The 13,551-nt window shown below is 45.0% G+C and overlaps 1 protein-coding gene across 3 annotated transcripts in view; it reads left to right on the top strand.

The window, feature by feature from the left end:
- Positions 1–207: 207 nt before the first annotated feature.
- LOC100350133 (bile acid-CoA:amino acid N-acyltransferase) overlaps positions 208–13,551 on the top strand; it is a 32,633-nt gene continuing 19,289 nt past the window's right edge. Inside the window, exons 1-4 of one of the 3 annotated variants that reach the window (XM_089301324.1) lie at positions 234–317; positions 2,594–2,699; positions 4,741–4,806; positions 5,000–5,045. The gene's annotated coding sequence lies outside the window, so the exon portion shown is untranslated. Of the gene's footprint in view, positions 318–2,593; positions 2,700–4,740; positions 4,807–4,999; positions 5,046–13,551 lie in introns of all 3 variants that reach the window. The other 2 variants (XM_008260135.5, XM_089301330.1) reach the window with 2 other exon arrangements.

Raw genomic sequence — 13,551 nt, 5'->3', positions numbered from 1 at the left:
TAAAGCCAGGAGATGAGAGGAGTCGTCGAGTGAGAAAGCTTGTGATGTCAGACTCCAGTGTGAACACCTGGGCTGAAAGATAACTGGAGGCAGATGCCTGACTCTGGCGTAGCACCTGCTGGCATGCAGGCTTGTCACTGGACTCACAAAGAGGAGCAGCTGATGGTTTCTGTGGAGACAGGTTCAACAGTATGCTAGGTGTTTTGAATTAAGTACTTGTACGTTTGCAAGCAACAGGTAAGCAAGCAATGGGTGCTCATAAATTGACATCTACGTTCTGCAGATCTGCTTTAGATTGCTTTGCCACTGAACTCACAGTGAGTATCTGGGGAGTCAGGGCTGTGATTGCCTGGTCAAAAGGCCTGTTCTCGGACAGTTGTTGGCAGTGCGCATGGAAAGACTTGGCATTTTGCTATGTGTATTTCTGTCATCTCTGTAGGTAATAAGTTTTCTGAGGGACTAGCAATCACCAACCCACGTGACTTATTGCTCATAAATGTGCAATTAGGTTAGGTACATCCATCTAACCAAGAGATTATTAGGGCCATTTTGGAGGCACCATGCACAACTTGGATGCAAAACAAAGGTAGCAGATAATGGAAATTTGTGAACAGATTATTTCTGGACTTAGGAGTTTTTTTTATGGAATTTAGTACAAGGGAGTAGGGAGAGGTGGTCTGGCATGGCGATGCTCCTATTTGTGCCGCCTGAGGAAATGCTTGTGATGAAGAAAGCAGGTTCCTAAAGAGAATAGATTTTTGTTTCTTGTTTAGTAATTTCATATACCACTGATACCATCCTGCTTATTAATAATTTTCAACATTAATAATCCTGTGGGTTCTTGCTACTTATTCAGAGAATAATTCTGAATCCTGGCTCAAGTAGACCAGACAACATGGTATGTTTTAAGCCTTTTATTACCAGGCAGAGAGCAGGCTAGGAGCGAGCCACATGGAGCAAGCGAATGGTTATGAGCAGCCACAGGGAGCTTAGCGTGGCAGCAAAGCAAAGGCAGAGAGCAGGCCATGAGCCATGTGGAGCAAGCGTGCAGGAATGAAAGCAGAGAGCGGGCAGCCTGAAGGCCATGTGCCCCAGGGCCACAAGGGATGGGCCTACCATGCTCCCAGACTTCTGTTGATTCCCAAAGGGGGAGTGGTTACGTAGTCTGATTGGCAGGTGGGCCTACAGGTAGGATCAGGTAGAGGCATGAGATCACACGGCACACAAATCTAACTGATTTTATCCTATCTGCCCGCCTATATCACCACAGCATATAGCTCTACTGTAAGAGGATCAATAGGGCCTAGAACCCTGCACCCATGTGGGATGCCGGCACCGCAGGTGGAGTATTTATCTAGTGCACCATGGTGCCAGCCGCAATGATTTTTGAGTTATATAGAGAATTGTCTGATAACATTGCAGAGATCAGACTGAGGAACAACAACAAAACAAAATTATAATGAGGTAAAAAAAATTTGGGGAAAAAGATGAAAGAGTTTATAAGAAGAGAGAAAAGAGAAAACAGTCAGTAACCATTTATAAACACATGGAAAATGAAGGGCTCCCTAGTCCCTGAAAGTGACAGAGAAATTGGACAGGATTCTGCCTTCAAGAAATTTACACATTAGCAGGGCAGAGAATACACAGCATATATGATCCTTTTTTCTTCAAAGATTTATTTATTTATTTGAAAGTCAGAGTTTCAGAGAGAGAGAGAGACAGAAAAAGAGAACTTCCATTCTCTGCTTCACTCCCCAAAAGGCCACAACATCCAAGGCTGGGTCAGGCTGAAGGCAAGAGATTCATCTGTGTCTCCCACACTAGTGGCAGGGGCCTGAACATGTGGACCATCCTCCGCTATTTTCCCAGACCTTTAACAGAGAGCTGAATCAGAAGAGCAGCTTCAGGGACATGAACCCACACCCATATGAGATGCTGGCATTGCAGGTGGTGGCTTTACCCACCATGCTACATGCCGGCTCCCCGTGATTCTGACCTAAGATCGTAAGGGCTCTGAGGGGTAAGCACTTGTGATTGTGACTAAGGAATCATAATCTGTTGGACCAGTAAAAAAAAAAGAAAACCATTTCTAAGTCAGAAAACCAGGCATGTCATCATCAAGATCTTGATATGACCTTGCAGACTTAACTATTCTGAGTTTGTAAAATGTAAAGTTGAGCTGGTTGATACTTTGCTTACAAGTAACATAGGCAACTGAAGTTGGTATAAATGAGATTGTGTATGAGGATGCCAAAGTATCTCAAGGAACCCAAGCATAGCTGATGCTTTGGAGCGGCTGCAAACAGGAATGTGAAAACGAGTAGACTGTTCTCTCTGACTTTGTACCTGTTTTATTTATTCATATTCTCTGTTTCTCTCTCTTTTTACTCAAGCTTCTACAAGTAAGCATCAAGATTGATTTTCTGTGATTATCTGGACACATAAAGTCTGAATTTTTGGATTCAGTTACATGTAGAGTCCAGACCAGGACTAGAGTACCAGAGAGGCACCTAAGATGCAAAATGTAAGACTTTGGTGGTTTGCCCTCAGGGTTGTGCAAGTAAGTTTGGATCCCCAGATCTCTTATCTTTAGGCCTGACCCTGATAGAGTTACTGATGACCTCTGGCACTCAGTTCTAAACTGACAAAGGGAGAACCTCCAGGGCACAAACTGAATCTGTTATCCAGCCATTACCCAGGTCAGTAATAAGCAGTTCTCCTTACCTTTAAATTGTCTTAAAAATAGCAAATTTGGTTAATATATTATTTCATAATCAGTTGTTATGTAATTATTCAATATTCTGTTGGGCTTCTAAATGGCTTTTTTTGCTTTTTCAACATGGTTTTAAACTTATAAAATAATAATTGTAGAGTTGTGCAATGGGTTCTCATACCTGACACTCAGCAGCTTCCCCTATTAGTTACATCTTATATTAGTATATCTGTCACAATCTATAAACCACACCCAACTTCCCCTATTTTTTTTTTTGTCCAAACTATCTCAACCCTCCCAGCCTCTAGTGTTCAACTTTCTATGTTTATATGGAGGCTTTTTTTAAACTCCAACATGATTGAGAGTGCTGTCTTTGTTTTTGTGTATCTGACTTGACTTTGCTAACAGGATGTCCTCTAGTTCCATTCATTTTGCTGCACATGATGGGATTTTATTTTTGGTGGCTGAATAGTATTTCGTTGCATATATATATATCACATTTCCTCATCCATTTGTCTGATGATGGACTCCATGGTTGACCCCATATCTTGAGCAGGTAACTCTATGATATAATAATTTCATGCCTTTGGATGTATCTTTCTTTTTGATAATAGTCATTGCATGAGTGATGAGGCAAAGTGCTTTTTGATGTATAGGTTTCTGATGGCTAGTGATACTGAGCATTTTTTCGTGTATCTGTTAGCCATTTGTATTTCTTCTTTTGAGAACTGTCTATTCAGATCCTTTAATCTCATTCTTAACTGGAATGGGGGTTTTGTTGGTTTTTCAGTTTCTGACATATTGTGGATATTATACTTTGTCCAATAAGTAGTTTACAAATATTTTCTACCATTCTATTGGATGTCTCACCCCTCTTGATTCTTTCCTTTTTGTACAGAAGCTTCTGAGTTTGATATAATCTCATTTGTCCTGTTTGGCTTTTGTTGCTGCTGTTTTTGGGGTCCTATCCAAAAATAAGTTGCTAAGAACAATGTTTCCAAGTGTTTCTCCTAGATTTTCTGCTAGCAATTTCCTAGTTTCAATTCTTATAATTAGGTCTTTTGGCCTGTCTTGAGATGATTTTTATACATGATGAAAAGTAGGGGTCTAATTGCATTTTACATATGTATAGACAGTTTTGCCAGTATTATTTATTGAAAAGACTCATTTCTCCAATGTGTACTCTTGGCACCTTTGACAAAAATCAGTTAGCTGTGTGTATAGATAAATTTCTTTACAGAAGCTTCTGAGTTTGATATAATCTCATTGTCCTGTTTTGCTTTTGTTGCTGTTGTTTTGGGGATCCTATCCAAAAATTCATTACTAAGAACAATGTTTCGAGTGTTTCTGCTAGGCTTTTCTGATAACAATTTCATAGCAGTTTGACCTGCTCCGCCACAGCACCAGTCCCTGCTCCATATATTTTAAAATGTATTATTAGAACTTGTGAATTTCAAAATGTCATCAGTATCTCTCTCTATGCATTCTTGGCCTTGAAATCTACTTTATCTGCAATTAATATGCTTTCCCTTGTTTGGTAAATATTTTTTTCCATTCATTTACTTGTAAACTATCATTGTTAACTATATCAATCATTTTTCATCACAATCCTGATTCTTTTGGTAAAATTTTTTTTGCTTTTGTTTAACATTTACTCCAAAAGTTTGGCCTATAATTTAAATTTGCAATATAAATTTATGATTGTGTATATTCATTTATGACTGACTTCTAAACTCTTAGGTTTGTGAGATTTATCAGCTTTTCTGTTACAGTATTCTGTATGAGTGTGTCAATATTCTTTCATTTGATTGTTAATAGATATTTTATTGCTTCTGGTTTTTTCGTATCTTGCAAAATAATGCTATGAACATTCTTGTATAGATTTCCTACTATACTTGAGCACACATTTATGTTGGGTGTATCTCTAAAATTTGAATTGTTAGATCAAACGTTATTCATGTTGTTACATTTACTAGAGGATGCCAGATTGCTTTCTACAACTGTGTTGCCTATTCATATTCCCTTAGAAGTCTTGATCTACTTGATGATCTTCTTCTGCCATGCTTTGAATGTGAAAATCCGCAAAGGCCCAGGTAGTAAAGATCTCTTCCCCAGGGTGGTGCTCTTAGGAGGTGCTGGAGCTTTTGGGAGGTGGGGCTTTGAGATGACCTTAGGTCCTTGAGGTGTGCCCTTAGGAGGTACTTGGGAGAGACTTGTTAATAAAACCCTCACCATGTGATTCTTGCTTTCTATTCACGCTACCATTTGCCATCTGCTGCTCACCAGAGATAGGACCTGCATTGTGCCATTTGGACCTTCAGCCTCCAAAACTGTGAGTTAAATAAGCATTTTTCCTTTTTAAGTAGCTTGCCTCAGGCAATTCATTGTAGTAATGAAAAGCTGACACAGAAAGCTTAGGAGTCCTCAGACTTAATTTCAGAATATTGAATTTTTGTAAATCTTGTGGCATATACCCCATGATTTAAATTTGCATTTTTCTGATTACAAATGAAATTAATCCTTTTCTAGATATTAAAAAACAATCACTAACATTTTATTTTCATTATTTATGCATTTCCAAATCAGAGTTGTTTAATAATCACCTTGACTTCTTTTTACTTGTAGTGGAAAGATATGCCCAATCAGTGCCAAGAAAGGTCAAACAAGTTGTTTGATTAGTTAATAAGAAACTTAATAAAATATGTGAGAAAGGTGAAGGGATTGTTTAAGATAGATAATGAAAAAAGGGAAAATAGAAGAGGGCTACGCTTAATACATTTTTTAAATGTTTATTTATTGAAAGGCAAAGAGAGAAATCAGAAATCTCCGAATGCAGCTTCACAGTCCAAATACCTACAACAGCTGGGGCTGGGCCAAGATGAAGTCAGAATCTGGGAACTCAGTTTAGGGTTTCCAGTGTGCAGCAGGGACCCAAGTGGAGCCATCAGCTGCTGTCTCTCAGAGTGTGCATTAGTAGGATCCTGGAATCAGAAGGGGATTCAGGACTTGAACCCAGGTACTCCAATTTGGGATGTGACTGTCTCAAGCAGTGTCTTAACTGATGTGCCAAATGCCACATGTTAGGGATGGTATTGTGGTGTGGCAGGTTAAGCCGTCACATGCATCACTGGCATTCCATATCAGAGTGTGGGTTCGAGTCCCAGCTGTTCCACTTCTGATTTAGCTCTCTGCTAATGCACCTGGGAAGGCCTGCCACCCATGTGGGAGACCCAGATGCAGTTTTTGGCCTCCTGGCTTCAGTCTGGCCCAGCCCAAGCCACTGTAGCCACCTGAGGAGTGAACCAGCAAATGGAAGACCTTTCTATCACTCCCTGTCACTGCCTTTTAAATGAGTAAATTTAAAAAAATAAATTACAAAAGCTAATAGAAAACTAGAGCAGGGAGTGGAGAGTAAGCTTGTGCTGTTAACTGTGTTAGACTGCAGCAGATATTTGAGGTTTTGACCATCGTGGTAACTGGGTGTAGTGTTGTTTTTTCCTCTACAGCTGGAAAAGAAGGCTCAGAGGAAAGAGTCAGGTTTGCACTCAGGCTTATTTCTTCTGGGCTGATTGGAAACAGCTTAAATTTTCAACTCTTGAGTTGTAAATCAACAGCAGCATTTCTCCTGTGTTTGGAATTTAGCATTTAGGGAGGACAAATAGTCTTTCTTCTGATTTCCTAATCTCAGGAGCTGTGGAATTCCCAGTAGTGCTCAGATAAGGGTGTCTTTTCAGTCAGATTTTGCTTAGAAATTTTGTCCATCGGGGCTTACTATTACTGAGACTATTGAGGTAGAATTTGTATTTTTGGGGAAAAGGCTAATAAACTGTTTTGTGGGAGCAGGGCCCGTCTGCCGCAACATGGCGGGGCACCCGGGAGACAAATAAGTACTGAGAATATGGACAAATAAGTACTGAAACTACCGAGACTGGACTAACCACTGAGATGATTAAGACTAATTCTATGCATCTGATCTCCCACCATATGGCGCTGAGAGGGAGTAAACAACTTCCACACAGCTGCCTCACCAATTCGACTAACAAGCTGCAGGAGCTGATCCTCCCCTGATTGGAGGAGAACAGCGTGCTCAGTGCGTGGGGAGAGAATGCCAGCAGAGTCGGGATTGGTGGAAGAGGACTGTAAAGGAGGAGAGAGACAACATGCAGGAGGAACATATGAGGAACCCCTGAGAGAGCCGGCTGGCGGTGTGCTGCTCCTCTGCAGAAGCAGGGGAAGCGGCGGGGGTGCCATCCCTCTGCAGAGGCGAGGGGTGGGGGGGCGGCAGCTAATCTGGGGAGGACCAGGGAAAGAAACAACAGCAAATCAGTTGCCGCTCCTCCGTGAGCCTGCGGAGCGAGCGACACTATTTAACTTCTCTTTTTCTTTCTCTCCCATTCTTTTCAATACTTCCTTTTTTAAAAATGTTATTTCCTAGTGTTTTATAGAAGAAACCCCCTTAGTCTGGGAAATTGAACCCTAGATCTATTCATATTTTCTTGAAGGAATAGTTCTCTTTTAATGTAAGACTAATGACATTAGAATTACCTTCTGTGAAAATAATATTGAGGTCTTATCTACATGTAATCCTACTCTTGCAACTCAGACATGCGTTGTGGCAGTGAAATTCAATAAACCATTTTAAAAACATATCTAAAAAGCAAAGTATAAGTTGAAGTAAAGTTATGGCTTTGCCATTAATTTCTTTGCTTGAGTACATGGATGGATACCTGTGCCTGTTAAGTAGAAGTTTAAGGGATAATGTTCAGAAAGCACACTATACCCTAAGCTTATGTAGAGCAGGGAACTGTGTCTAATCCTGTAGTGACTGTCACATGTAAACTCTTAATACATTCTTGTTGCGGTACTAATCTGTTTTGACTACAAGTTGCAGATATAAATTCCATTCCTGACTCTGTGTTGTGTTTCTCTGTGACCTTAAATATTCAGTTTCTTGGATTTTGTAACAAGTGAGATACGGTACTTCTGAGCTATCAAATCACTTATTAAGCTTTTCTGACAGAAGCAACTAAATCCTTATTCTCAGTATTTCTCTCTCTGCAGGCTCATTCTCATTAACATTAGTTCATACATGCATCTGTCTCCTTTCCCTTTCTCTTCTTTCTGCGCAAATGCACACACACACACACACACACACACACCCAAGCATTAGCAGATGTTGTCAATGCTTTGTCCTTATAGACTTCCTTAACCACATTAGTAAACCTGAGTCATAGCATCCAGAACTTGAATTTCTCTGCCTGATGGTTTTCTCAGATCCCCAGTGTCAGCCTTGCCTCTCAGCACAACAGGCCAGAAATGGTGGAAATTTAATGTATACCTCCCAATCCCGACCCTCACCACCACCAGGAGCAGCCCTTAACCAACCATTTATTGGAGACTTCTTACTTCTCTGCTGATGTTTCCTAGAATTCCCTCAAAATGAACTATGTGCTCTTGGATTATTGTATGAAAGTCAGCTCTGGAGTAACCCAAAACTGGGCTCAAAGCAAATCTCCCTTGAACCTTCCTTCAACCACCACTCCACGTGTGTCCTCCTTCCTCAACCCTACTGCTCTCAACTTCTACTGTACTGTGTTACCTTTTCTCTCTAGAACTTCACAAGCATTGACACATGGTAAATCCATTGGCAGTTCCAGAACTTAACTTGCTTGAAATCACAATGGAAGATACATAATCTTTTCTCTAGGCTCCTCAGTTCCACTAAAACGCACTTGTTAGAGGATTTGATCCTAGACATTTGTGGGAATTTGGTTTACTAGTCTCTGAAAGGTTGTGATCTTTGTATCTGATGCTGGAGTTTGGAGCTTGAAGTCTTCCCAGCAGGCACCTGGGAGGGGAAGATGGATATGGAGCAGAAGGGCAGGCTGGAACCCACCAAGCATGAGATGGCAGCGTGTGAGTGTGTGCAGGGAAGACTGGTACCCTTCAGGGCAGAATTAAATTGGCAAGAATTTGGAATTATTTTGTTTACAGTGATTCAGTTATTTTCCTATTTCCTTTGTGATTTCTTCCATCACCAATAACCCCAACATCCAGTTTCCTGTGTTATAATCAGAAACTGGTACCCTGGCTTCATTAGAAAGTTTGACTATCCTGTGATTTTGGGGCGTAGTGTCTTGTGAATGCCATTTAGCCTGACTTGGTTGGAAGTGTTCTAATAGTCTGTTTCTTACTGATTTTTTTCAAATGTTCCTGAAGTGTGAGTTACTGAGAGACAAGTGTTAAAATCATTAATTATTGTGAATTTTTCTTGAGTTTTATTGATTTTGCTGTATGTATTTTGATTAGTCTGCACATCTTCTCTACATAATTTGTCTTGAAAGCTCAGTTGATATATAAATATATTACTGTGTAAGAATATACCATTTAGGGGCCTGCGCTGTGGCGTAGCAGGTAAAGCCATTGCCTGCAGTGCTGGCATCCCATGTGGGTGCCAGTTCGAGTTCTGGCTGCTCCACTTCCAATCCAGCTCTCTGCTATAACATGGGAAAGCAGCAGAATATGGGAAAGCAGTTGAGGATGGCCCAAGTCCTTGGGCCCTTGCACCCACGTGGAAGTCCCAGAAGAGCCTCCTGGCTCCTGGCTTTGGATTGGCACAGCTCTGGCCTTTGTAGCCATCTGGGGAGTGAATCAGCAGATGTAACACCCTCCCGCCACCTCTCCTTCTCTCTCTGTGTAACTGTGACTTTTTTTTTTTTTACAGGCAGAGTGGACAGTGAGAGAGAGAGAGAGAGAGAGAGTGAGAGAGAAAGGTCTTCCTTTTTGCCGTTGGTTCACCCTCCAATGGCCGCTTTGGCCGGTACACCGCGCCTATCCGAAGGCATGAGCCAGGAGCCAGGTGCTTCTCCTGGTCTCCCATGGGGTGCAGGGCCCAAGCACTTGGGCCATCCTCCACGGCACTCCCAGGCCACAGCAGAGAGGCAACCTGCCTGGAAGAGGGGCAACTGGGACAGAATCCAGCATTCCGACCGGGGCTAGAACCCGGTGTACCGGCGCCTCAAGGCAGAGGATTAGCTTAGTGAGCCGCGGTGCCGGCTATAACTGTGACTTTCAAGTAAAATAAAATCTTTTTTAAAAAAAATGTAAATCTCTCTCTCTCCCTCTCTTTTCTAACTCTGCCTCTCAAATAAATCCATATATATATATATGAAGAATATATCAGCTAAATGGATAAATATAGCTCCATTAGCTTTTATATATATTCCATGATTATGTTGCATATATTGTTCTTCCCTGTCTCTTGAAAAGGTGTATCTGAAAAACAGCAAACTTGCTTTTTTCTAGTCTGACAACATGTTTTCTAAATGGGGTGTTTAATCCAATTTTTTTTTTTTGACAGGCAGAGTGGACAGTGAGAGAGAGACAGAGAGAAAGGTCTTCCTTTGCTGTTGGTTCACCCTCCAATGGCTGCTGCGGTCGGCATGCTGCGGCCTGCGCACCGCGCTGATCCAATGGCAGGAGCCAGGAGCCAGGTGCTTTTCCTGGTCTCCCATGGGGTGCAGGGCCCAAGCACCTGGGCCATCAACTTCTACTGTACTGTGTGTACTGTGTGTACTCCCCCTCTTCGTGGAGGAACGACACAAGACCCTGCGCTGTTCTTTTGTCTGCTCGGCCCTTCCCGGGTTTGCTGCTGGTTCTTCCCGGGTTGGCTACCAACCCTTCCACCTCCGTGGAAGGGCGATTCCCCTTAGCCACTTTCCCCACTTCCGCGGGGGAGCGGCACACCGCCGGCCGGCTCTCTCGGGGGCTGCACAGGTGTTCCTTCAGATAGATGTTCCTTGTGCATGTTGTCTCTCTCCTCCTTTATAGTCCTCTTCCACCAGTCCCAACTCTGCTACCCACACGCCAAGTACGCTGCTCTCCTCCAATCAGGAGCAGCTCCTGCAGCTTGTCAAGTTGGTGAAAGGCAGCTGTGTAGAAGCTGTTTCCTCCTCTCCCAGCGCCATATTGTGGGAGAGTAGATGCATAGAATAAGTCTTAATTCCAGTAACTTAGTCTAGTCCGAGTTGCTCCCAGTTGCTCTCCACAGATCCCCCTTTCTTTTTATTTTTTGGTGTTGATACCTGCCTGTCTTCGGTGCCCCACGGCACACACTCTGCTCTGCTTGCTAGAGTTGCCCACAGGTGCTTACAAGCCATACCAATCAGGCAAACCGAATCCGGGTCCTCTCTTCACCATGTTGTGAGGAGGTTTTTAGGCGCTGATGCGTGCCTGTGTTTGGTGCCCTGCAGCGCATGCTCTGCTCTGCTAGAACTGCCTGCAGGTGCTTACAAGCCCTACCAATCAGGCAAACCGAATCCAAGCCTTCTCATTGCCGTATTGTGGGGAGACTTATTGGTGTTGATAACGTGCCTGTCTTCGGTGACCTGCAGCGGGTAAGCTACTAGCCGCCAGCAGGTGCTTATCGTCTTACTAATCAGGCAGACCGAATCCAAGCTCTCTCATTGCCATGGTGTGGGGAGGCCTTGTTTTTCTCTATTTCTCTACCTCCGGGCATTCCTATTTCTCCTATTTTATTTCTATCTACCAGCATTCCTATTTCTCTCATTTTACTTCTAAACTTCTGTTTCTCTTATCCCTGCGGCATCCCGGCGCCCGCCCCGAGGCTGCTTCTCGGCGCCTCGCCCCGCGGCGGGTTCCCGGCTCTGCGCAGCTTCAGCCCGCGCTTCTCTCATCTGCGCGGCTTCCCAGCGCCCGCCCTGCTGCGGGTTCCTGGCTCTGCACGGCTTGGCTTCGCGCGCTCCGCGGTCTCCACGGCCTTCGCGCCCGCACCACGGCCTTCGCACTAGCCCCACGTTCCCTATCTATCCGTGCCCCGTGTGCTCTCCCCACTTGTGCCCCACGCGCTCTCTCTGCGCGTGGCGGCTTCCACGAGTCACACAGCCCAGCTCACGTTTCTGCCACCGGCATTCAGTCCAAGTTCCCCGGGCTAACCTGGCGAATTCCAACCTGGCGGCCCACGTCTCTGCCTCTGGTTCCAGATTTTCACCTCCCCGGGCTGACTTGAAGAATTCCAAGATAGCTTACGTCTCCGCCTTGGCCTGCCCCCGTGGCTTCAATTTCCCTAACATTTTTCTCTACCCGGTATGTTTCCCTAACTTTTCTTCCAACAACAATATTCCCCTCTCATTTCTCCCGGTTTCTCCCCACAGTCCGCATCCAAGTCTGTTTGTTCTAGCTTTCACTTTCGCTTTCAACCTTAGAGATTTCTCTCAGCTTCTCCCCGTAGTCCATATCCGAGTCTATGCCTAGGCTTTCGATAGCTTCTTCCGGCACCTTGTCTGTCCGGCTTTTCCCTAGGCTCTTCTAGTCTCTCTCTCTGGTATTTTCCCACTTTTTCCCATTTCTTCACTCCTAGGTTGCCTATCCGAGTCACGGCACCATTATGTCGCTCCCCGTCTTCGTGGAGGAACGACACAAGACCCTGTGCTGTTCTTTTGTCTGCTCGGCCCTCCCCGGGTTTGCTGCTGGTTCTTCCCGGGTTGGCTACCAACCCTTCCACCTCCGTGGAAGGGCGATTCCCCTTAGCCACTTTCCCCACTTCCGCGGGGGAGCGGCACACCGCCGGCCGGCTCTCTCGGGGGCTGCACAGGTGTTCCTTCAGATAGATGTTCCTTGTGCATGTTGTCTCTCTCCTCCTTTATAGTCCTCTTCCACCAGTCCCAACTCTGCTACCCACACGCCAAGTACGCTGCTCTCCTCCAATCAGGAGCAGCTCCTGCAGCTTGTCAAGTTGGTGAAAGGCAGCTGTGTAGAAGCTGTTTCCTCCTCTCCCAGCGCCATATTGTGGGAGAGTAGATGCATAGAATAAGTCTTAATTCCAGTAACTTAGTCTAGTCCGAGTTGCTCCCAGTTGCTCTCCACAGATCCCCCTTTCTTTTTATTTTTTGGTGTTGATACCTGCCTGTCTTCGGTGCCCCGCGGCACACACTCTGCTCTGCTTGCTAGAGTTGCCCACAGGTGCTTACAAGCCATACCAATCAGGCAAACCGAATCCGGGTCCTCTCTTCACCATGTTGTGAGGAGGTTTTTAGGCGCTGATGCGTGCCTGTGTTTGGTGCCCTGCAGCGCATGCTCTGCTCTGCTAGAACTGCCTGCAGGTGCTTACAAGCCCTACCAATCAGGCAAACCGAATCCAAGCCTTCTCATTGCCGTATTGTGGGGAGACTTATTGGTGTTGATAACGTGCCTGTCTTCGGTGACCTGCAGCGGGTAAGCTACTAGCCGCCAGCAGGTGCTTATCGTCTTACTAATCAGGCAGACCGAATCCAAGCTCTCTCATTGCCATGGTGTGGGGAGGCCTTGTTTTTCTCTATTTCTCTACCTCCGGGCATTCCTATTTCTCCTATTTTATTTCTATCTACCAGCATTCCTATTTCTCTCATTTTACTTCTAAACTTCTGTTTCTCTTATCCCTGCGGCATCCCGGCGCCTGCCCCGAGGCTGCTTCTTGGCGCCTCGCCCCGCGGCGGGTTCCCGGCTCTGCGCAGCTTCAGCCCGCGCTTCTCTCATCTGCGCGGCTTCCCAGCGCCCGCCCTGCTGCGGGTTCCTGGCTCTGCACGGCTTGGCTTCGCGCGCTCCGCGGTCTCCACGGCCTTCGCGCCCGCACCACGGCCTTCGCACTAGCCCCACGTTCCCTATCTATCCGTGCCCCGTGTGCTCTCCCCACTTGTGCCCCACGCGCTCTCTCTGCGCACGGCGGCTTCCGCGAGTCACACAGCCCAGCTCACGTTTCTGCCACCGGCATTCAGTCCAAGTTCCCCGGGCTAACCTGGCGAATTCCAACCTGGCGGCCCATGTCTCTGCCTCTGGTTCCA

Source organism: Oryctolagus cuniculus, chromosome 1, assembly GCF_051225735.1.
Source record: "Oryctolagus cuniculus isolate XC-2025 breed Fujian yellow rabbit chromosome 1, ASM5122573v1, whole genome shotgun sequence".
NCBI classification, from domain to species: Eukaryota; Metazoa; Chordata; class Mammalia; order Lagomorpha; family Leporidae; genus Oryctolagus; species Oryctolagus cuniculus.
This window is presented reverse-complemented; position numbering and strand designations above follow the sequence as displayed.